Source organism: Rhinatrema bivittatum, chromosome 14, assembly GCF_901001135.1.
Source record: "Rhinatrema bivittatum chromosome 14, aRhiBiv1.1, whole genome shotgun sequence".
NCBI lineage: Eukaryota > Metazoa > Chordata > Amphibia > Gymnophiona > Rhinatrematidae > Rhinatrema > Rhinatrema bivittatum.
Genome location: NC_042628.1, coordinates 28642841 through 28664789, shown reverse-complemented (window position 1 = coordinate 28664789; position 21949 = coordinate 28642841). Strand labels below are relative to the sequence as shown.

The 21949-nt window shown below is 42.2% G+C and overlaps 1 long non-coding RNA gene across 1 annotated transcript in view; it reads left to right on the top strand.

Annotated features, from left to right (window-relative positions):
• Positions 1-404: 404 nt before the first annotated feature.
• Positions 405-21949, top strand: part of LOC115076268 — a 450085-nt gene continuing 428540 nt past the window's right edge. Inside the window, exon 1 of the long non-coding RNA XR_003852718.1 lies at positions 405-497. This is a non-coding gene — a long non-coding RNA (uncharacterized LOC115076268). The remainder of the gene's footprint in view (positions 498-21949) is intronic.

The following is a 21949-nucleotide window of genomic DNA, read 5'->3' as shown; positions in this document are numbered from 1 at the left end:
CTCGGTTACCAGCTGGTGGAGAGCTGGTCATGTCAGCAGTATGAGGGGCTGTGCAGGGGATGGAGGCAAATATGTGTGTCAGACACACAGCATGTCATGGGATTGGTTGATGTTGGGATGCATTAGCCACAAGCATGGCTATGTATGATGGATTAAGCACTAGTCCCTGTGCAAAAGTCACCTTTTTTCTTTAAATCACTAAGTAGAACCTAAGTGGTTTCTAAAGGGAATAGAACCAAGATGGCCGCTGAGGAGAACTACATTTCTCATAACCACTTGCATCTAGTTTCCCAGAGAACATGGAACAGGAAAGTGGCCGGTCATAATGACTCAGCACAATCACCCTAATTGGCTGCCCAGATGTTAGTTGAGATTCAGACATGGAGGTGCACTGAGGGAAAGACAGCAGGCATTAATATTGTCCCAGCACTGATGGAAGGAGAGGAGGATGGAGAGGCTGAGGCAGAAGTATTCCTAAGATTCACTTTAGCCTAAAGGTAAGTCAGCCTTTAAGATTATCTTTCCTCCCTGCATAGCAGTTTATGAGAGAAAGGACAAGGCTGCCTGTTCAGAGCCTCTAGCACTATTATGGGGTAACTAGAATGACTATAGTTAATACTGATCAAGGAAAGCTAGGGAGTTCTTTTTTGGATACTGGCAGCTTTTACTTGCTTGTGCTTCAGCAAAATTGAGCTAAGTGAGAACAGAGATAGAAAAAGAAGTTTGGGTGGGCTTAGCAGTGCTTGAGTCTAGAAACTGTATGAAAGATAAAAAAAAAAAAAAAACCCTCTATAACTTTAGGTGATAGGGAATGTTACATCTGAAAGAGAATTGTGGAGGTTGCTAAGAATCCTGTTAGTTTTGGGATATTTTACCCTGGTTATGAACTCTGCTAGGAGAGTATGAAAGAGTTATTATAGGCACTAACCAAGTAGAGCTATTAAGGAAACAGACAAAGATTTAGAAACCTGATGCTATTAGTTATTATCCTGAAACTTTTTTTTTTTTTAAGTTGGGAGTTGCTAATTGTCTAAGCAGGTATTGAACCAAGCACAAGTCTCTAGCATATGTGATGTTATTGAAGGGTGCACAGCTTACTTAATTCCTGTTTTTGCTAAGTTTAACTATCTAACTTTAATATAACTTTATTCTTTATTTCTCCAATATATTTTGCTTTATCTCTGCTGTTCTGGAGCCCAAAAAGGATAGAGACAGGATGGAGGGAGTCCAGAGAAAGGCAACTGAAATGGTGTTGGGGATTGTATCGGCAGACCTATGACTGTGGAAGAAGGGAGGTGCAGGGGAGATGTGATTCAGACCTTCAGATACCTTAAAAGGTTTTAATGGTGCACAAAACAAAACAATATAACTAGGGGGGGTCACGAAATGAAACTTAAGGGGGGTGGGCAACTCCGAACCAATGTAGGAATTATTTCTTCACGGATGCCTGGAATGCCCTTCCGGTGGAGGTGGTGAAGACGAAAACTGAAATAATTCAAAGGGGTGTGGGATAAACACTGTGGATCTCTAAAAAGTAAGAGGATGGAAATGAAGATATGCATGTGGGGTAGGGGGGGTAACTCTCTCTTGACGTCTACAGTCTGGGATACTGATGCACAGACATCAGGGAAAAAGCACAGAAGTGTTTCTACAGCCCAGTCCTAAAGGAAATGCAGAAAGTGTGCAGGGGGGGGGGGGGGGGTTAACTTGCTAGTACGGCGGTTACTGACCAATGAGCCTTGATTCTTTTAATGCAACTACAGCTTCGCTCCTCACTTCGGCAGGGGGGGGGGAAAGGGGAATTGGATTCGGAGCACCAGCAAGAGGGCCCTGACTTCTACGGTCTGGGGAACTGATTGCACAGGACTGCTTCTACGGCCCAAGTCCACAAACCATGCACTTCAAGCAACACTGTCTGAATTTACAAGGAAACCCATCACCCAGTAAAAAAAAAATGTTGCTCGTTGAAATTTTTATGGGTTATCATAAAGCTTGGGATAACTGCACGGAGTGGCAGTTACTACCCTTAAGAGGAACATGGAGGTAGCCTGCACAGAATGGCAGTTGCTATCTAGGGAAGCTTGCTGGGCAGACTGGATGGACCATTTGGTCTTTTTCTATCATCATTACTATGTATATGTAAGGTAAACCAGCAGCTAGTAAGTTTACACAGAAACAGCCTATGCCTTCATGTTGTTTTGTTTCAATGCAACTATGAATACAGAGCTTAGGAGCTGCGGTACGTAACAGCAGTTGCTCTTAATTACTGATGAGATATTTGAGAGCTGCAGCACCTTGTCAGTGGCTTTCTTAAGTTGAAAGTGTCTGTATAAGGGTTAATAAAAATGTCATTGTGAGCTTCAGATGATTGTGAATCTCACGTTTACAGGGCAGCTATTGAGGAGTGCTACTATTCAATTAATGATACTTAAGGCTAGTAAGTTGGCCTGGTGAGTTTCTTAACAAGCAGCTGTTCCCAGCTCTGCTCTGTACTGAGGAAGATTTTTATTTTTTTTTAATAATTTTTTTTATTTATTCATTTATAAATGTACATATCAAGAAGCATCTTGAATACAGAAAATATATATAAAGTGACAAAATTACAGACCACTTTTAAAGAAGAAGCAAACATGGATAATAAACTGCACTTCTACACTTTAAGTCCAAAATACAGAGGGTCCAAGTCATGAATTACTACATAAAGTAAGAAAAACAAATAAGGAAATTTGTCAGTAGCATCCTTTAGGGGTCATACTAAAAGAGAGAGAGGACTATCCAACCAGATAGGGAGACTTATAGACATTACATTATCCAATATTTCTCTTAAATTTTTACTTTTATCACACAAAACTTGCGTTAATTGGGAAGGAGAATAGAAAAGGTAAGAAATCTCTCTATATCTAATATAACATTTGCAGGGGAGTTTTAACAAAAAATAGGCCCCAATTTGTAAAACATGAGGTCTAAGCAGCAAACATTGCTTCCTTTTCTTTTGTGTCATCTTGGACACATCAGGAAAAATCCTAACCGGCAAATTCAAGAGATTCTAACCTATGTTTGAAAAAGAGTTTCAAAACCCATTCTTTATCAAAGGCCCACGTGCGCAAATACCGGGGTTTACGCGTGTGGCTGGGCCTTCCGCGCACATTTTATAACCGGCCCGGCCAGGTGCGTAAACGCAGGTAAGCACATGAGGGCTGGACCTCTCCAAAGAGGTTGGCCAGGGAGCCAGGGTCCGGGCAGGGCAGAGAGAGGGCCGGGACCGCACCATTCAACGCTGTCCCGGTGCCCATCACACAGAACATCATGTGGAACCAGGGAAGCGTGCGCCGGCAGCCAGGCGGCGCACAGCGTTTACTGCTGCTCCAAAGGAGCGGTAAGTAATAAATAAAACATTTTGGGAAAGATTAGGGGGTGGGGAGGAGAGGGGAAGAGGGAGGAAGTTTAGGTAGGGGGTTAGAGAAGTTCCCTCCCAGTCTGCACGCATATTTAATGAAAATTTGCATGCCCCTGCACGCGCACATGGACGGGTACGCCTGCCTTAAAAATCAACCGCTATATGTTTAAACCTGCATTTCTTAAATGTCTGTTTTGTGATTAGTGAATATATGAAAAGATAGCTTCTGTTTCACTTTAGTGAATGTAATGTTTAACAGTGAGTGAGAAGATACAGAGCAAATACTCTTGCCAATTAGTCATAGGGGGTGATCTTGTTTGTACTTTTGTATTGTGCATGACCCCTCCCTCCCAGTATTTTTTTTTTTTTTAAGGGAATTTCATTAAAACATAAAATATTACATGAAGTTATTGTCTGATATGGATTTTATCTTTTGGTTCTCAGTTTGTTTATGTCCAGGGAATAAAGGATAAAGAGGGGAATTCTACACCTGGTATTATGGGGAAATCCTATTCTGGGTATTGTGGGAATGCACTAGGGAGAAATAGGTTAATCCTGCCTCGTCTATTTCTCTCACAAAGGGCATCTCAGTGCAAGTAACTCTACTCTACTCTATAGCACTCTTGCCTAGAATCCAGTTGTTCCAGCCTCACCACTAGGCAGCAGCACTGTCATCACCAAACCTCGCTACAAGAGTGCCTGCTACGCCATTATATTATGGTTTTTGTTTTTTGGGGTTTTTATTTTTTTTTCAAGGAGTGTGTCATGCTAAACAGGTGAGATCAGGTTAGCAATCTTGCTGACGTGCAATAGGCCTGACAAGTAGAAGCTGCAGTCTTGGAGTCAGACACTGGGGCTTGGCCCCAGCTTTCTTGACAGCTGGGTAATGTGCTACAGTAGCAAGCGGCAGTGAGGTGCTGAGTGGATAAGGGGTAGGGAGTTATTTGGCACTATGGTGGTAGTAGTGGTGGGGTGGGAGATCATATCAGCATCCCCTGGTATCCCCTGGCCTCTCTGGTGTTGGTGATAGTGGGGGGTTGTGGTTAGCAGTTACTCAAACCTGGAAGTTTGAGGGAACAGGTAACTGACATTTCAGTGTAGGTCCCTGCACCGAAGGCAGTGGCATACAGCAGGATGCTTTTAAAGGGTAGAAAAGTCTTTTCTGGATAGCGGCAAGAGCTGTGCTAAACGTCTACAGAGACAGGATGATGAGCTGATGTGGATAAAATGGTAATGAAGGCTAGCCAGTTAGTAAGCCATAGGGGGTTTGGTGAGGGTGATGGTGTGTGCCTGCAAGTATGAAGCAGGAAGATTATGTCATGAGAAGCAAGATGGGAGGTCCATGTGAATGGTCACAATATCTCCAAGAGGATAGAAGGAGTTTAGATGTTGAGACTGGTCAGGCAATCATACAGGTAGAGGGTCTGGCACGGATAATAGGTGCCTGGATATGGTAGGCTCTTGGAGGAGTAATGAAGGGAAAGAAGACAGGGACCAAATGTAGCAGTGAGTTGGGGGGTGCCAATGCTCCCCTCATTTCAGGTCCTGGGAGTTATGGACATGCAAAGTGCCTTGAAGATGCCTATAGGATGTGAAAACAGAAAGCTTGGAGACAGTGACCACTTGGAGGAGATCCAGTGGTGGTGAGCAATTAAGAGGAGTAGGGCTATAGAGCCAATCAAGGAACATGTGTGTGTGTGTGTCAGGGTTTATATACCAGCCCGGGGAGGAAGGTTAAACCCCAGGGAGGGAATTCAAGAGAAGGAAAACCAGGAGACAAAGAGCAAGGGAGTCATGCTGGTTCCTTCCCCCAGTAATAGAGAGCCAAGAGACACAGCTGTGGGAAGAAGAGGGTGGAGCTCTGGGAACCAATCCCTGGCCACTAGGGGAGGAGCCTCCACCCTATAAAGATGAGCCTCAGCTAGAGCAGCCTCAATCTCCTTCTGGGGACTGAAGAGGCTGGATCCCAGATCATGATGTCTAGCTTGGAAAGGGCGCTGTTTTCAGGAAGCTGCCTATGCTGGAGAGAGTGAGGAAAGGACTACAACCTAGCTGCCAAGACGGTGAACCTGGGAACACAGAGACTTCTATTTTGTTTTTGGATTGTTTTCTTTTCTGCTGGTGAATTATTCCTGGAAACTCCACCCGTATGGCAGTTTATCTTGGGGAGGAGTGGTAAAGGCCCAGAGATACATGGGATGTGGCAGATAGGCCAACCGGGCCTAATTTGGATTTACTTTGTTGGACTGTTTTTGGACATTGTTTTGTTGGGACTTCTTTTTGTGATGTAAAGACTGGGACTTAGTCACAACGCTAGAGATGTGAATCGTGTCCTCGATCGTCTTAACGATCGATTTCGGCTGGGAGGGGGAGGGAATCGTATTGTTGCCATTTGGGGGGGTAAAATATCGTGAAAAATCGTAAAAAATCGAAAAAAACGTAAAATCGCAAAACCGGCACATTAAAACCCCCTAAAACCCACCCCCGACCCTTTAAATTAAATCCCCCACCCTCCCGAACCCCCCCCCAAATGACTTAACCTGCGGGTCCAGCGGCGGTCCGGAACGGCAGCGGTCCGGAACGGGCTCCTGCTACTGAATCTTGTTGTCTTCAGCCGGCGCCATTTTCCAAAATGGCGCCGAAAAATGGCGGTGGCCATAGACGAACACGATTGGACGGCAGGAGGTCCTTCCGGACCCCTGCTGGACTTTTGGCAAGTCTTGTGGGGGTCAGGAGGCCCCCCCCAAGCTGGCCAAAAGTTCCTGGAGGTCCAGCGGGGGTCAGGGAGCGATTTCCCGCCGCGAATCGTTTTCGTACGGAAAATGGCGCTGGCAGGAGATCGACTGCAGGAGGTCGTTCAGCGAGGCACCGGAACCCTCGCTGAACGACCTCCTGCAGTCGATCTCCTGCCGGCGCCATTTTCCGTACGGAAACGATTCGCGGCGGGAAATCGCTCCCTGACCCCCGCTGGACCTCCAGGAACTTTTGGCCAGCTTGGGGGGGCCTCCTGACCCCCACAAGACTTGCCAAAAGTCCAGCGGGGGTCCGGAAGGACCTCCTGCCGTCCAATCGTGTTCGTCTATGGCCGCCGCCATTTTTCGGCGCCATTATGGAAAATGGCGCCGGCTGAAGACAACAAGATTCAGTAGCAGGAGCCCGTTCCGGACCGCCGCTGGACCCGCAGGTTATTTAAGTCATTTGGGGGGGGGGGTTCGGGAGGGTGGGGGATTTAATTTAAAGGGTCGGGGGTGGGTTTTAGGGAGTTTTTAGTGTGCCGGCTCACGATTCTAACGATTTATAACGATAAATCGTTAGAATCTCTATTGTATTGTGTTCCATAACGGTTTAAGACGATATTAAAATTATCGGACGATAATTTTAATCGTCCTAAAACGATTCACATCCCTACACAACGCCAAGCTGAGCTGGTGGCTCAGCTGGGGAGCTTCTGTCTCCCAGCCAGCCAGATATTGAGAGACTGAGGTTTAAACCCCACCTGGGGAATCAGAGGATGAATTTACAAGTGACTTCTCTTGGAGTTTCACAGTAAATGGGAGTGTCCCTACCAAATCCCAGACCCTGAAAAGCCTGTCTGGAGTCCATCAGCCGGGTAACGGCTGACAGTGTGCTATACTGGATTTGAAAATGTGATGAATCAAGAATATTAATTATAGAAAATATTTTTAGGTAAGTATATTGTCTCAAATACTACCTATCACTAAATATTGTGATTCTGGTAATTGCATTTCTTGAAGACCTCATAACTGTGTGAACACAGTTGTAATATACATTTCACACACTAGTTTACTCATAGGTCAGTCCATTACCGTCATTTTTACTTTTTTAAAATTTTGCATGTCAACGGCCGGATTTTAATAGCTACGCGCGGGTGTAGATTTGTGCTCACAACTCGGCGCGCACAAATCTACGTCCGATTTTATAATATGCGCATACAGCCTTCCACTCCCCCCCCCCCCCCCCCCAACTTAATTTTGTTATTTATGCCTGCCTGAGGCAGGCGTAACTTGCACGTGCCGGCTGGCTGCCGGTGCGCGATCCCCCGGCAAGGCCGCTGTGTTGGAGGCCTCGGGACATACGCGCGTCCTGGGGGCTTGCGCATGTCGCCTGGCCTATGCAAAATAGACTCGGCGCGCGCAGGGCTTTTAAAACTTGCCCCAAACTGTTTTAAATGTGTACAGCCTCATTAAAAAATGTAGCCCGAATAATTCCTAGCTGTAGCTGTTTTGTAAAGCTGTGATTATGCTTGCTGTTTAATATCACTACCTTATCCATGCCTTTTCTATGACTATGATTTGTTTTGTCCTGTATTGTGTTTGAAGCAATTTGGTGCATAAACAAACATCAAGAAAATCAATAACATTTTATAAGGGTTATGTTACTGGACATTGCAGACCCACTTTTAAAAGACAATGTGTGAGGCTAGGACATGTACCGACGGGATAGTTCAGTTCACACTGCCTCTCCTTCAGCTGCATTCCATTTGCATTTGAAATGTATTGTAATAAAAACAAACCCCTTTGAGGTAACATTAAATGAAAACACAGCACTATTAGCACTAGCAGAGGATACAGTTGTAGAGGAATTCTGTGAGGAATAATAGAATATGCAATAAAAGGCAGGAGGTGTTGAAATGTTTGGCCAATTAATAATCTGATGGGTTGAGCATGATAAGCAGAGATACTACAGAACAGTTTTACAATATTCTATCCATACTGATATTCTTTAAACTACCACTTATTATACAAAGCATGCTCCTCCCCCAAACATCTCTAACTGATGGCAATGGACAACATTAGTGCATTACATTAGGGACGTATGCTATATCTGTATACTGCTAGATGTACACAGTACTAATACTATAACCATTAAAGATAAATACACAGTGGATTCTGTTCCTAAGTATCAATAGTCCATTTTTTATCACAATTATTTTGATGTTCCAAACATTCCTCTTCATACTGAAGGCATAATTTAACATTGCATCTTGCATAAGAATATATAATTACACGGTAGGCGTGTGCAGGTGTTTTATTATTTCTAAAAGTGTTTTATGGCTATTGCTGCGTGTTATATTTTATGAAAATTAAGAATGTCATAGAGTGATCTGCACTGGATAATTTATTGGAAGAGACTGAATATAATACATCCATTCATAAATAAATAAATTTGGAGTGGAAAATTGATGAAATGAGTCTCCTTTACAATTATTCAGACCATAGCACAGGAATCCTGAAAGCTGCAAGAAAAAAAAAAGCTAGAAACTCATGATCGTATGCAATACTCCTTTATGGCATCAATATTGTAAGAGGGATACTGGGCACTCAACCTCTTTTGAATAATGAGGGTCTCTTCAATAATTAGATCAATAATTAGCACAGGGAAGATGTGCAGTCCTCGTGCTGATGAAAAGCCTCTTAAAATATCAGAGAATGTGTTCAAGAACAGTTCATCCATGTGCAGATATGACCCTGATATTACAGAGAAGGTCAATGGAACTGAGACTTGAGGGCGGTACTACATAAGTGCTGGTGAAAAAAAATGCTTTTATCTGCAGATTGTCTGCACTTAAATCTCTTAATGGAGTTAATTTGAGACTTCTAGATTAAGTTTTTATGTAGTAGAATTACACTGTTTCTGCTCTGATCTTGTAATTAGGATGCATTTTATATGACTTATGGCTCTTGTGAAATGACAGGATAGTTAAATCTTTTGCTTTAGTTTTTGTGGTTAAAGTTCAAATACACAATACATACTGAATTAGTTCTGCATTCAGCAACATTAGAGTTTAGTTATAAAAGATATATATAGGCCCCAATATTCAAAAATATCTATTTGTGTAAGTTAGCCAGATAACAATTATCCTGCTAACTTACATGGGATATTCAGCAGCATAGCTATTAGGGAGGGATGTGCAGAGGGACGCCATACGTTGCATTCGGGATTCATATTCATTGGGGGGCAGATATGATGCATTAGGCAAGGAGGCCCTCGATACGTTCATGCTTTAATTCTTATTCATTTCCTGGCTAAAATTGAATTAACTACAACCCCCCCCCCCCACCCTCCTGACCCCCAAAAGACCCTGGTGGTCCAGCGGGGGTCCGGGAGTTGGGCCATCGGCTGCCAGTAATCAAAATGGCACCGATAGCCTTTGACCTTGCCATGTCACAGGGGCTACCGGTGCCATTGGTCAGCCCCTGTCACATGGTAGGAGCACAAGATGGCGCTGGCCATCCATTGCTCCTACTATGTGACAAGGGCTGACCAATGGCACCGGTAGCCCTTGTGACATGGTAAGGTCAAAGGCTATCGGTGCCATTTTGAATGCAGGCAGCCGAGGGCGTAAGTTCAGGAGATGGCTCACGGACCCCCTCACTGGACCATCAGGTAGTTTTGGTAAGTCTTGGGGTCAGGAGGATGGGGGGTTTGTTTAAATTCGCTCCTTTAGATGGCCAAATAATTCGGCGAAGATTCGCTGTATTCGTGGGGAATCGCGATACATTTTGCTTCCCCACAAATACAATGAATATGGTCCTATACGTTGCAGATTACCAATACATAGGAAACAAATGCAGACCCCTAATAGCTATTCTGCTGAATATCCATGTACAAATCGCTACTTATCTGGATATGTCTTATCTGGATAATTTAGACCTGCATCAATAACTTATCTGGTTAACTTAGTCTGAATAACAACACTTATCCGGATAAGTTAACCAGACAAGTAGCGCTACCCCATTATACCCATTGCCCGCATCTGAGTTATCTGGCTATGTGATATCTCAGATTGAATGTCGGTATATAAAAATAATAAATAAATAAAATCAACTTAGCTGGATAATGGTCTTATCCAACTAAGGGGGTCATTTTTCAAAGCAATCGCACGTGAAAAGGGACTTTTCACGTGCGATCACTAAAAAGGGGCGGCATCAAGACTGGAACAGGAGGAGTTGGGGCGGCACCGGGGTGGATGCCACGAAGACATGGTGGACAGCAAAAAGGTAAGAACCCTTTTTGCTGCCTATTTCATGCCCAATAGCACCACCTTTTATGATGGCGCTATTGGGTGTGAAAGCCAGCAGCGATCGCACCGCAGAGGTGCGATCGCTGCTGGCTTCGCCCCCCTGTACCGCGCAATTCACGACGCCGCGGAGTCTTAGAAAATCTAGGCCTAAGTAATGACTGTCCTACGTAACTGGATATTTAGCAGCCATCACTTAGCCGCGTTAAGTCCTAAGGCACAAAATATATTCAACTTAAAGGGCAATTTTAAGAATAACTAGAATTCAAGATTCATTGATCTAAGTAGTTGCAAAAACCTCACCTTAGCCAAATTGGAATTTATCTAGATAAAGAGCATGCAACTCCTGTACTTAAGCATAAGAACATAAGAAAATGCCATACTGGGTCAGACCAAGGGTCCATCCAGCCCAGCATCCTGTCTCCAACAGTGGCCAATCCAGGCCACAAGAACCTGGCAAGTACCCAAAAACTAAGTCTATTCCATGTAACCATTGCTAATGGCAGTGGCCATTCTCTAAGTGAACTTAATAGCAGGTAATGGACTTCTCCTCCAAGAACTTATCCAATCCTTTTTTAAACACAGCTATACTAACTGTACCAACCACATCCTCTGGCAACAAATTCCAGAGTTTAAGCATGTTCATGTCTAACTCGAAAAATTAAAATTATGGAGATTTCAGTGTGTAATCTACATGCATTTACTCCCCGTAAAATCAGGTCTTACGTGTGTCAGGAGGGAGATTTTCTAACATACATGCAAGGAAATTACCAGTTGTACCAATTCATCTTTCAATCCAACCAGTCCATCTGTAGGTCATCAAGACACTCCTGGCTCTCCAGCCTCAATTCCCACCATTTCTCCCAGACCCCTCACCTTCAACCCAGTCCATATTTCACTATTAAGACTTTTTACTATCACTTACTTCAGATATAGAGCAGGTGTAAACATACACAAGTGAGCTGCCAAATCTGCATACGTAAATCGCTTATAAAATATCAATTTACAATCGTAAATGTTGGCCCCGAGCCTGCCCCTCTTTTATTTCTGCAAATTTACTCTTATGCATGTATTTGAGGTTTATAAAAAGGCATATGTGTATACATGCTATTTCCACACGTATGTGCTGATTTTTTACATGTGCAAATTTTGAATATTCCACTTTAAACACTTACAATCATTAACAGTCCCTCCCTATATGCTTGCTTAAGTGCCCTGTTAAGACTACTTATGCTTTAGAAAAATTATCTGAGAACTCCTTAACCCAGGGAATTCCATAGTTAAGGGCCTTCAATAGAAAATGCCTTCTTCCTTGCTACTTTCCTTTTTAAGAATTTTATAAATGATTTCATTAGTGAACCAATGAATGCACATATGGCTAGATCAGACTATGTAGGCAGTTATTTTCATCCCAAACTCCTCTATGCATCATTGTCAAAACTTTAACTAGAACTCATTCAGTGGCAACCAGTGGAGCTCCTGCAATTTTGATGCTGTTTGCTCATTATAAGCTGCCCTAGTTAATGCCCTAGCATCCTCATTTTGAATCAATTGAAGCACCTTTTCTAAAACTTTAAGCGATCTATATGGCATAATATGCATGCCTGTACTAATGTTCTGAAACATGCTCTTGGAATTTTATCTCTTAGGTGCCATACCATTTTTAATTTAAAAAAAAAATGCAGGCTTAGCCATCTTCCTTATCACTTTTCATAGTCAATCGTGAACCCAGGATTGCTCCCAGATCATGTGTTTGTTACAATTATTCTGAAATGTAAAGCAATATTTTTTCCCTTACACCCATTGCTTACCCATCCACAACACAGTTGTCTTCTGTATATTTAATATTAAATTATTCCTTTATAACCAATCATTCATTGCTTCTAAACAATATCTAATATCTTGATCAGGTACAATATCACCCTGTTTACTTTTAAGATAAAGTATATAATCTGTATACATATGTCACACCTAAAGATTTTAATAGCCTTCCAAGTAGTTGCATGAAAATGTTGATTAACATGGATGACAATATCAACCCTTGCAGTACTCCTGAAGTTATTTCTTTTCAAGTGGAGTTTTTATTTTCTGCTCTCACTTTCTGCTTTCATCCCATCAAAAATAAAGCAAACCGTGCCAGGGCCGTAGAAAGTAATTCCCAAGCTCTGAAGTCTTGATAACAAAATTTTAAAGACAACAGTGTCTAAGACAGCAGTAAGATCTAATTGAATTAGCAACATTGATGATCCATCATCAGTTTCTCGACAACTAGAATCTGTCAAAGTTTCTATACCCCTTCGTTTCCTAAATCCAAACTGACAGTCTTCTAATACACCCAAGCCATTAAGATAACTCCCAAGCTGATTCAAAACCTGCATTTCTAATATCTTACTTAAGGAGGGAAAGTTCGAAAGATGCTGGGGTTTTTTTTTTTTGTTTGGTTTTTTTTTTGCATCTGTCGGGCAAGATTTTTTTCACACTGGCCAAATAGTTGGCTTCTTTAGCTGTTCTGGCACAAAAATGTCCAACAATGATTTATTAACTATTTGTGCTAATCACTTATTCATATGTATTGGTAAGCTACACATGAACCAAAAAGAACATGGGTTAATCTGACAAAGGGATTTTAATAATGCTGCAATTTTGGAGTGGAAGGGGCTATTTGCAGCCACCCTAATTTTCTTTTCTCTTTTTCTAGGTCACTTTTCTCCTTATCTCCCTTAAATAGTGATTCTTATAAATACAGTGTGTGTACATATGTATTTTATTTATTTTTTTTTTTACTGAAAATATGATTTCTTCACAATGTGGTATTAAATCGCCCTCAGTACCAAGGTTCTTCAGAAGATTTTTAACAATAATAAAAAAATAAAATAAAATAACTGGGTTAATTAAGCAAAATAGTTCTTCTGTAAAATAGTGCTTCCTAGGCAGTTGCACACTTTCAGGTAGATTTTGAAAGCTCTGCACATGCCAAAACCAGATGATACATGCACAAGTCGGGTCGGTGTGCACCAATCAGATTTGTGCCCCTATATATAGATAAATATAGAAGAAAAAAAAAAATATATATATATATATATATATACACGTTTGGGCGGGACATGGGTGCTCCTGGGTTTCACAATAAAACTAGTGCTTACATACTTATGTGTACAGACACGTGCCGGGGTCCCCTACCATGTAACTTTACTTCTGCTATGGATGGCGTGTAAATCAGAAAACAAAGAAAGAAAAGAGGTGAGCAGGATTTTAAAGGTCAGAGTTAAAAGGGGGGGGGGGGTATTAAACTAGGGGGGAGTGGAAGTTCCATCCCTTACCTGGGAAAACTGGTAATTGTGTCGGCGTGCGTGTCTACTAAAATCCCCCCACTTATGCAGTAGAAGCGGCATTTGAGCGCGTAGGCACGTGCCTACTTAAAATTGCATGCACATGTGCGTGTGTTCGGCCATTTTTATACCCTGCCAGTATATACTCACCTATGTTAGTTTGTTTATTTAGATTTCTATATTCCACTATTTGGCATTTCAAAGCAGATTACTTTCAGGTACTACGGGTATTTCCCTATCCCCGGGGGGGGGGGTTTACAATCTAATGTTTTACCTGAGGCAATAAGAGGGTAAAGCGACTTGCTCAAGGTCACAAGGAGTAACAGTGGCATTTGAACCCTGGTTCATAGCCCGCTGCTCTAAGCATTGGGTTACTCCTGTAAAATAGCTGCACCCCTGGGTGCAAGCTGGCAAGCTCGTGCACATGTGTGGCCATTTAAAAGTTACTGGCTAATTCTATGTACTTGTATATGCTAACTGTTTGCATAAAAACAATCTTCCTTCAGTTTTCATTATCTTTTTAACCTTAGCTCATCTGTTCACATATTTAGGAAGGACAGGGTAGGATGAAAGGGAAGAGGAATGGTATTAAAATTATTATTATTAAAGCGACAGAACTGCAGACCTTATGAGGACAGGAGAAGGCCTGGAGAGTTAATCTGGAAAGAGGGAAGTGAGCATTTATTTGTACTGTTATAAACTGCTTCAGGGTGGAATCCCTCACACTTGGGTGCCTTAGTCCGAGAGCAGAAGTGTGATGGTAGGTAGGAACTTACGATGTTCCCTTGAGGGACCACCTCAGAAAATCCCTCTTTCCTGTTTGGGCATTGAATGGTTGAATAAAGTGACCCACCCAGTCTGTCTCCCAAGTGTTGGGAGAGAAAGCAGGAATACAAATTTGGACACATCCTGTAAGGGGAAAATAATATCTGCAATAAGCAATTCTTGTAGTAACATTTTTAACAATTTTATTTTACTAGGAGCATGAAACAAATAAAATAATGTTTTAAAAATAAGATAAGTAGATGCCTGCAATCTTTCAACCAATATTGCTTGCCAAACACTACAAAAAAGGTACTTTTTATATAATTGTCCATAGGCTTAATCAACAACTTAAAATTTTCAACCAATCAAACTTTTTTTCTTTAATGCAAAATATCTTGAACCTCTCTTAATATGGATAATTATTTTCTGATATAACATGATACCTCCCTGCTTTACTCTTACCATGTGTACTTTCTAATTGGTAGGTTAAAGAAAATACCTTTGATATTTTTTTTTCTTACCAGGTTCTTCACATATAGAGTACCTTGAGTTAAGTATATTTAAGAATTGTTTTCTTTTCTGCTGCTTTACTATTGAACTCAATGATTGGTGCTTGTCTGGCCAGACCTACAGGCCGATTCAGTAAAGTCCGCGGGAGAGCGGACGAACGCCTGCTCTCCCGGTGCGCGCACAGGCCACTCGCCTGTGCGCACGATTCTCTATTTAAATGAGGCCCGGAAGTAGAAACGGGCAAAAGAATGCACTAGGGACACTAGGGTGGGGCCATGGGCATGGTTCTGACACTAGGGGTGGGGCCATGGCTTTGGGGCTATGGGCATGGTTCCGACACTAGGGGTGGGGCCATGGGCGTGGTTCCAGCCCAGGGTCGTGGCCACGGCCTCCGGACCAGCCCCCGGACTGGAAAATGGCGCGCCGGCAGCTGGCCCGGTGGGTGCAAGTTTTTGCCTGCCTCAGGCAGGTGTAACTTTGGGAATAAAGGTACGGGTGGGGAATTAGTTAGGGCTGGGGGGTGGGTTAGGTAGGTGGGGGGAGGCGGGAGGGAACGGAGGCAGGTTGCACAGCTCAGCATGCGCAGGCTGCCGATTTTGCGCAGCCTTGCGCACGCCGACCCCGGATTTTAAAAGATACATGTAGCTATGCACGTATCTATTAAAATCCGGCATACTTTTGTTTGCGCAGGCGTAGTTTTTTAAAATCTACCCCAGTGTGTGTGCTGGGTGCCAAAATGCATATGTAGTTCTGGTCCTGCCTTCAGGTAGACCCTTGGGTTTGGTGGTCTCTGTAGCAATGGCAGCTGTGGATGGAGAGCCAGATGACAGTGGGTATCAGTCCTGCCTTCCTTCTCTCTCCAATGACTTACTCCATGACAATACAAAATCAATAAGAGAAACTAACTCCCTAGCACTGAGGATCTTCTGCAAGCTAATTAAACTGATTTGCTAACTAGGCAAAATTAAAAGATAAGTAAAAATTCCATGTCTTGAATTTCTCAAGGGGGATAGCATACATTAAGATTTACAGAATTCCTCCCTTCCCTCTAATACGAACAAGTAAAATAGCACCATGTTCCTGTTCAAATTCTTTGCCATTAATTATCCTGTCCCAGGAGTAATTTATAATCAAAAACCTTATGTCTCTTTCAATTTCCTCATGAACACACTGGTATTACTGTACATTCCTTATCTGCACCCCCTTAAATTGGGGGTGCAGATAAGGATGCTCTACCCTTTTTTTTTTCTTTTGAATGGGCAGAGCAAATGAACGGCTTCCTGCCCTAGTTCAGCTACACTTGTCTTCTCCTGCCTTCTTTTTTCAAAAAATGTATCCCCAGAAAGCAGATCCCTGCTCTGGTGACATCACAAAAAGAATGCCTTTTTTAAAATATCCTAACACAACTTGTTCCTGTACTCACCAGCCTTCCCCTGTTATGTTTTTGAGGTATTTGAGTGGATTCTTGGGTACTGTGGAAGATGACCATGCCCACAGGGAGGAGCCCTGTGGGGAGCCACAGTACTGGGCTAAACTCAGGACGCACAAACACAGAGTTTTGTCTTTTATTCTACAGCTGATCTATACCACCAGAGGGGGCAGTAGAGAGGTGATCCAGAGATAGCAGTCCAGGGACCCTCGGCAGCCGGAACCCATCTCAGCAAGATGGTATAGGGAGATCCAGGTGTAGGTTTCCCAGCACGGCAGCACTGTAGATGAGACAGACTGAGAATTAGGATTACTCACTAGATGGCAGCTGTACGTTGGCGATTTCCACCAGGCAGAAGTAGATGGTTACAGGCACCGAAGCAGAGAGAGCAGGCTCTCGATGAGCGAGTACCTGATCCCAGTAAGGCACCTGAAAGAAAGCAAAGGGTCCCCGAGGAGCGGGTACCCAGGTTAGAGAATACCCCGAAGGGCAAGGCAGAGCTTCCAGCGGATGTACGGACGTGGCAGAGTAGCTTAGACCGGACAAGTCCAATCCTTGCTAACTCAATGAGCTAGCAAACAAGCATAGGATAAATACCCGGATGGCGTGATGTCACTCGGGGGGGGGGGGGGGAGATACCCCCTAGGTTCCCACCATGACGTGGGTGGCATGCGCGCGCGCGCCCTAGGAGGCCCTTAGGAGAAACATGGTGTGAGGCTTTGCCATAGCCATTCTGGGGACACCGGAGAATGCGACTTGCAGATGCGGCGGTAGCCATCTTCCCAAGGCTAGTGGGGAGAGCAGAGAAAAAGGTGATGCACAAGGGTTGAAGCCATCTGAGATCGACGGACGCAACATCCCCGTTCCATGGTATAGATACCAGTCACATCTAGTTAATCAGTAACATTTTTTTAAGATGTTACTGATTAACTAGATGTGATGGCGGAATTGATATAATCTCCAAGCAACTGAAATGCTTGGGCTGTGGGGAAGGAAAGAAATGTTGTAGGCTGATTAAAAAAAAACAAAACAAAACACTTTATACAGGTGTGGTCTACAGGCCTCAGACTCTGTAGAAGAACTGGATAGAGATCTGGCTGAAGATATCCAAAAGGTGGCAAGGATGGGAGTGGTGTTGATTGTTGGAGATTTTAATATGCTGGCCATGGTTTGAAATATACCTGCTACAGAACTTGTAGGAAGTGAGAGAGATTGTGGATGCTTTGCTCCGACAAATGGTGATGGAAAGAGTATATCTAATGCCCAAGTGGGTGCCTAGCTGAGTTCCTACCTGAGTGATCATCGGTCTGTATACAGTGGACAAAATGGAGAGAAGACACACAATGATCAAAGTTCTTGATTTCAAAAATACAGATTTTGGTAAATGGTGCCATACTTTGAGAAGGAGCTAGAAAGCTGAGAGGAGAGGGATGAAGTGGAAAAAACACTGAGCCAAATTAAAAGGCGCTATAATAAATGCAATAAATCATTATGTAACAAAAATACATAAAAATAAGAGGAAAAGGAAACGGATATGTATCACCAAAGAGGTGGCTGAAAAAATAAAGGCAAAAAGAACAGAATTCAAAAAGTACAAAGAAACTCAAAAGGAAGAACACAGGGAAGAATATCTGGTGAACCTGAGGGACACAACGAAAGAAAAGCAGGAGAGCAAAAGCCCAAGTGGAAGAAAGGCTTGCCAAAGAGGCAAAACGAGGTGACACAACATTTTTCCGATATCTCCAAGAAAGGAGGAAAACTAGTGGTGATACCATAAGATTTGCAATGAGACAAGGAACAATCCTGGAGAACAATTAGAAATGGGGTCTAATCCTAGACTGGAGGCCTTTGATCCAGTATCTGGATTTTATCCAACCCAGGGGTTACACTGCACACAATCTTTACATCAATTAAAAAAAAAAATTATGCAAGCTTTTAAAAATTTGAAATCTGTTATGGGTGAAATGTACCCATTGACTTTTATATCAGTTTTGCATGCGTGTACTATTCCCATGGAAAATATTAACATATGCAGAGTCGTAAATGCAATCTATACATGCTATTCCCTTCCTTGACCTAAATATGACCCTGGGCATGCCTCCTTTAAATACAGCACTATTAGCCACATTGTCAGGACAATTTTCAGAGAGTCAATTTATGCTCATAAACCACTGTCTACCCATATGAATGACTTTCAAAATGGTCCCCTCTACCTGCTTTAAGCCTCCAGCTTTCTAGATCCAGTAGACATGAGATCCCAACCTGAGGCTCGGTACAGTAGCCTGCAGAATGTCTGCCTTGCTGTGAAGCAAGCTCTGGAAACTTTCATTCTGCGAGCTTGCAAGGAACATTCAGTGTCTTAGAAACTACTTTATTCTATAAAAATTAACCATTTTTGCATGAAATTATTTTACCGTAAATCATCAAATACAAGTTTCATTCAAGTAAAACTGGAACTAGAGAGGAACTGCTCAATGAGAGAAAGAGGTCACTGAAACACTGAAGCTAAGCTGTCATATGTCAATTGTTCTTTTCATTGACTGACAGGGTAGAACAGAGAATCCTTTATGCAGTGACAAAGTTTCCCTTTTTCCACTTTCTTTCCTTATGTTTGGTTAAATTTCTCAGTTTCAAAGCTGGAGAGCAGTGATACCATCAGTCTGAGGCCAGGGACAGTGACTCATTGCTTCAAGTTGTGGCACTCCCACTGAGAGTCATTGTTAAGAAACCAGCAGGTACTAACTGATGAACATTTGTCAACAATACTCTTTATTTTTAATGATGGAACTCAGTGGGAGAGAGACAACATGAATCGCTCTGTTGCCACCTGACAAAGGTCAACCATGAAAGGCTGATCCCCCTCCTGGTTTTCTTAAATCCCACGCACACTGCATTCTGACATTTTTCCTATTAAAAAGAAAAGAATGGATTATAAATCACAGGATGCAGTGAGATGAGGTTAAAAAAAAAACAAAACAAATGAGACTAGATGAGCCCTTTGGGACCGATTTGGGTCTCACAGCATTGGATCTTTTAACACCATCTTTTCCAAACTCAGTCCTTGAGTTCCTCCCAAAAGGTCTGTATTTTTTAAGAATGTCCACAATGACGCTTCATCAGATGTACAGCATATGTATGCTGCTGTGCATGTGGTCAAAGAGCAAACTGCATATTTCAGGTACAAGTGGGTGCTGCTCGTAGGCTGCTTTGGGAACTACACTTGTAGCATGAAGAACCATTATTCAACTTTATACCATTCATATTTTCAGAATAAAGGAATCCAGCTATATTAGCATTATTTTACTGTCTTTATTATAGTATTCTATTTCATGATAAAAATATTCCAAGTGCAAAATCTCATTAAGAAAAATATTATATTTGACGGTGGCGTGGGTAGTAAAATAGAAGCACTAATGTGTTTATCTATAGCACCCAGAAAATTAAATCATAGTTAGTCTTGTTCTTTTACTTTACTTACCCAAATTACTTTTGGATAACCTGGCACATTTCTAATTAAAGCTCTAATTATTATGCATAATGAAGCTTGCACCTGTGGTGATAATGTTTTATTAGCATTGAATTTGAAGACATCAAGGCATCATTTTAGACAAAAACATCCACTTCTAATTTAATAGAACTGCAATTAAATCATATTTGATCTGAATGAAATCACATAAGTAGAATTATTCTGCATGGAGGGTAAAATGATTCTCTCTAGTGAGAGATTAATACACCTGTTGTGTAATCAATGTGGCCACTGAAGCATTAGAATGAACTTTCAATTCACCTTCAATGAGCATTTTATAAACTTAACATTTTATGTGGCTTATAATGTATAAGATGTAAATACCTTGAAAACCTTTCTCACCGACTATGCAAATCACTAACATCTATGGTTTAGTGCTGCCTACAGGAGAAAAGCTGGTTTAGGTGTTCATGTTTTAGTATGAGGTAAGCAAGTCTGTTCTCCAAGGACAGAAAACAGGTCTGGATTTCAGGACCACGGAAACATGCAAATCATTTTGTTCATAGGCCAACTGCACATAAACATCTCATGAATAGTCTGTGTGGTTGTCCTGAAAATCAGACCTTTTGCAGCTCTCAAGGATTGAAGTTGCCTATCACAGCCTGATTGATTCAGCATTCTCTTTGGAAATTAGATAATTGTAACCACCTCACTCAGGCTCATGCAGTAAGCCATGCAAGAAGGATATGCTTTCGTATTTACAGTATGAGTATATGCATGTGTCTTAAATAAAACAGATGACATGAAAATGTTCAGCAATTTAACCACACTGTGCACAGAAAGCTCGCATTTGGATTGGTATAGAAGATGTCAGTGTACGTACGATCGTAGGAACTGCCAGTGCCAAACAGGAGCAGACGACAAATTCAGAATCTGTACAACAGAAGTGGGAAAGGTAACACACTTCTTTTTTCACTGGGTGTGACGTACTGATATCCGAAGTTCAGCATCCAGAAAGTCTCATGCCCTGGAAACTGTGCAAATACCATGAGGTTGACATTCAGAAGGGTCTATCTTGCTAACCTTTTTTTTTTTTTTTTTTTTTTGGGGGGGGGGGGGGAGGGGGTTTACCCAGGCAGATCCCAAGATTTGAATTTTCCATTCCGTTCACTGGAGAAACTGTAGCCAGTTAAGTCATAAAAAGAGGTAGGGGTGTGGTGGGGACATTCCGGAGTCCTGGCTAAAATGTATCCAATCAGCGCCAATATTCAGGTCTACATGGATACATTTTTAGTACTATAGCCAAGTAAGTCTGGCCAGAAAAAAAAATCATTGTCCAAAGGATACCCAGGTAAAATGAATTACTTTTGGCTAAGTACACCAAGGATCATATCACTTACCGGGCTAAAATCCACTGAATCGAGGGGACATTTACCCGGGTAGCCTTTCCACTCACCAACTTACTCACTGGGATCTGGATAATACCGCAGAGAACGAAAAAGTTGTGATCCTCTGAATGAAATCACCTAAGTAGAATTATTCTGCATGGAGGGTAAAATGATTCTCTCTAGTTAGAGACTAATACACCTGTTGTGCAATCAACGTGGCCATTGCAAATGATAAAAAAAAAACCATTTTGGTAAAGGAGAAAAGGAAAAGAACATTGCTAATTGAGGTGTTGGTACCAAGTGACTACTCTGGACAAGGCAGGAAGAGAAAGAGAAAAGATCCTTTACCTATCAAAAGATGCAATCGGAGACCAAACAGAAAGGGATGGAAAAATAGTGCCAATTCCTTTGGGCGACACTGGCCTGATAAAAACAAGCTTCCAGGGACACCTCAATATGTTGCCTGTACATATTACATGCTATGAATTCCAGAAAAAGATTCCCATTGTCACACCTCAACTATTTAAAAAAAAAAAAAAAAAAAGTGCAAGGAATACATTTGAGAGTGTAAGACTGTATCCAGCAAGCAAGGGAAGTTTATTTCTGTCATAGTAGGCACAAAA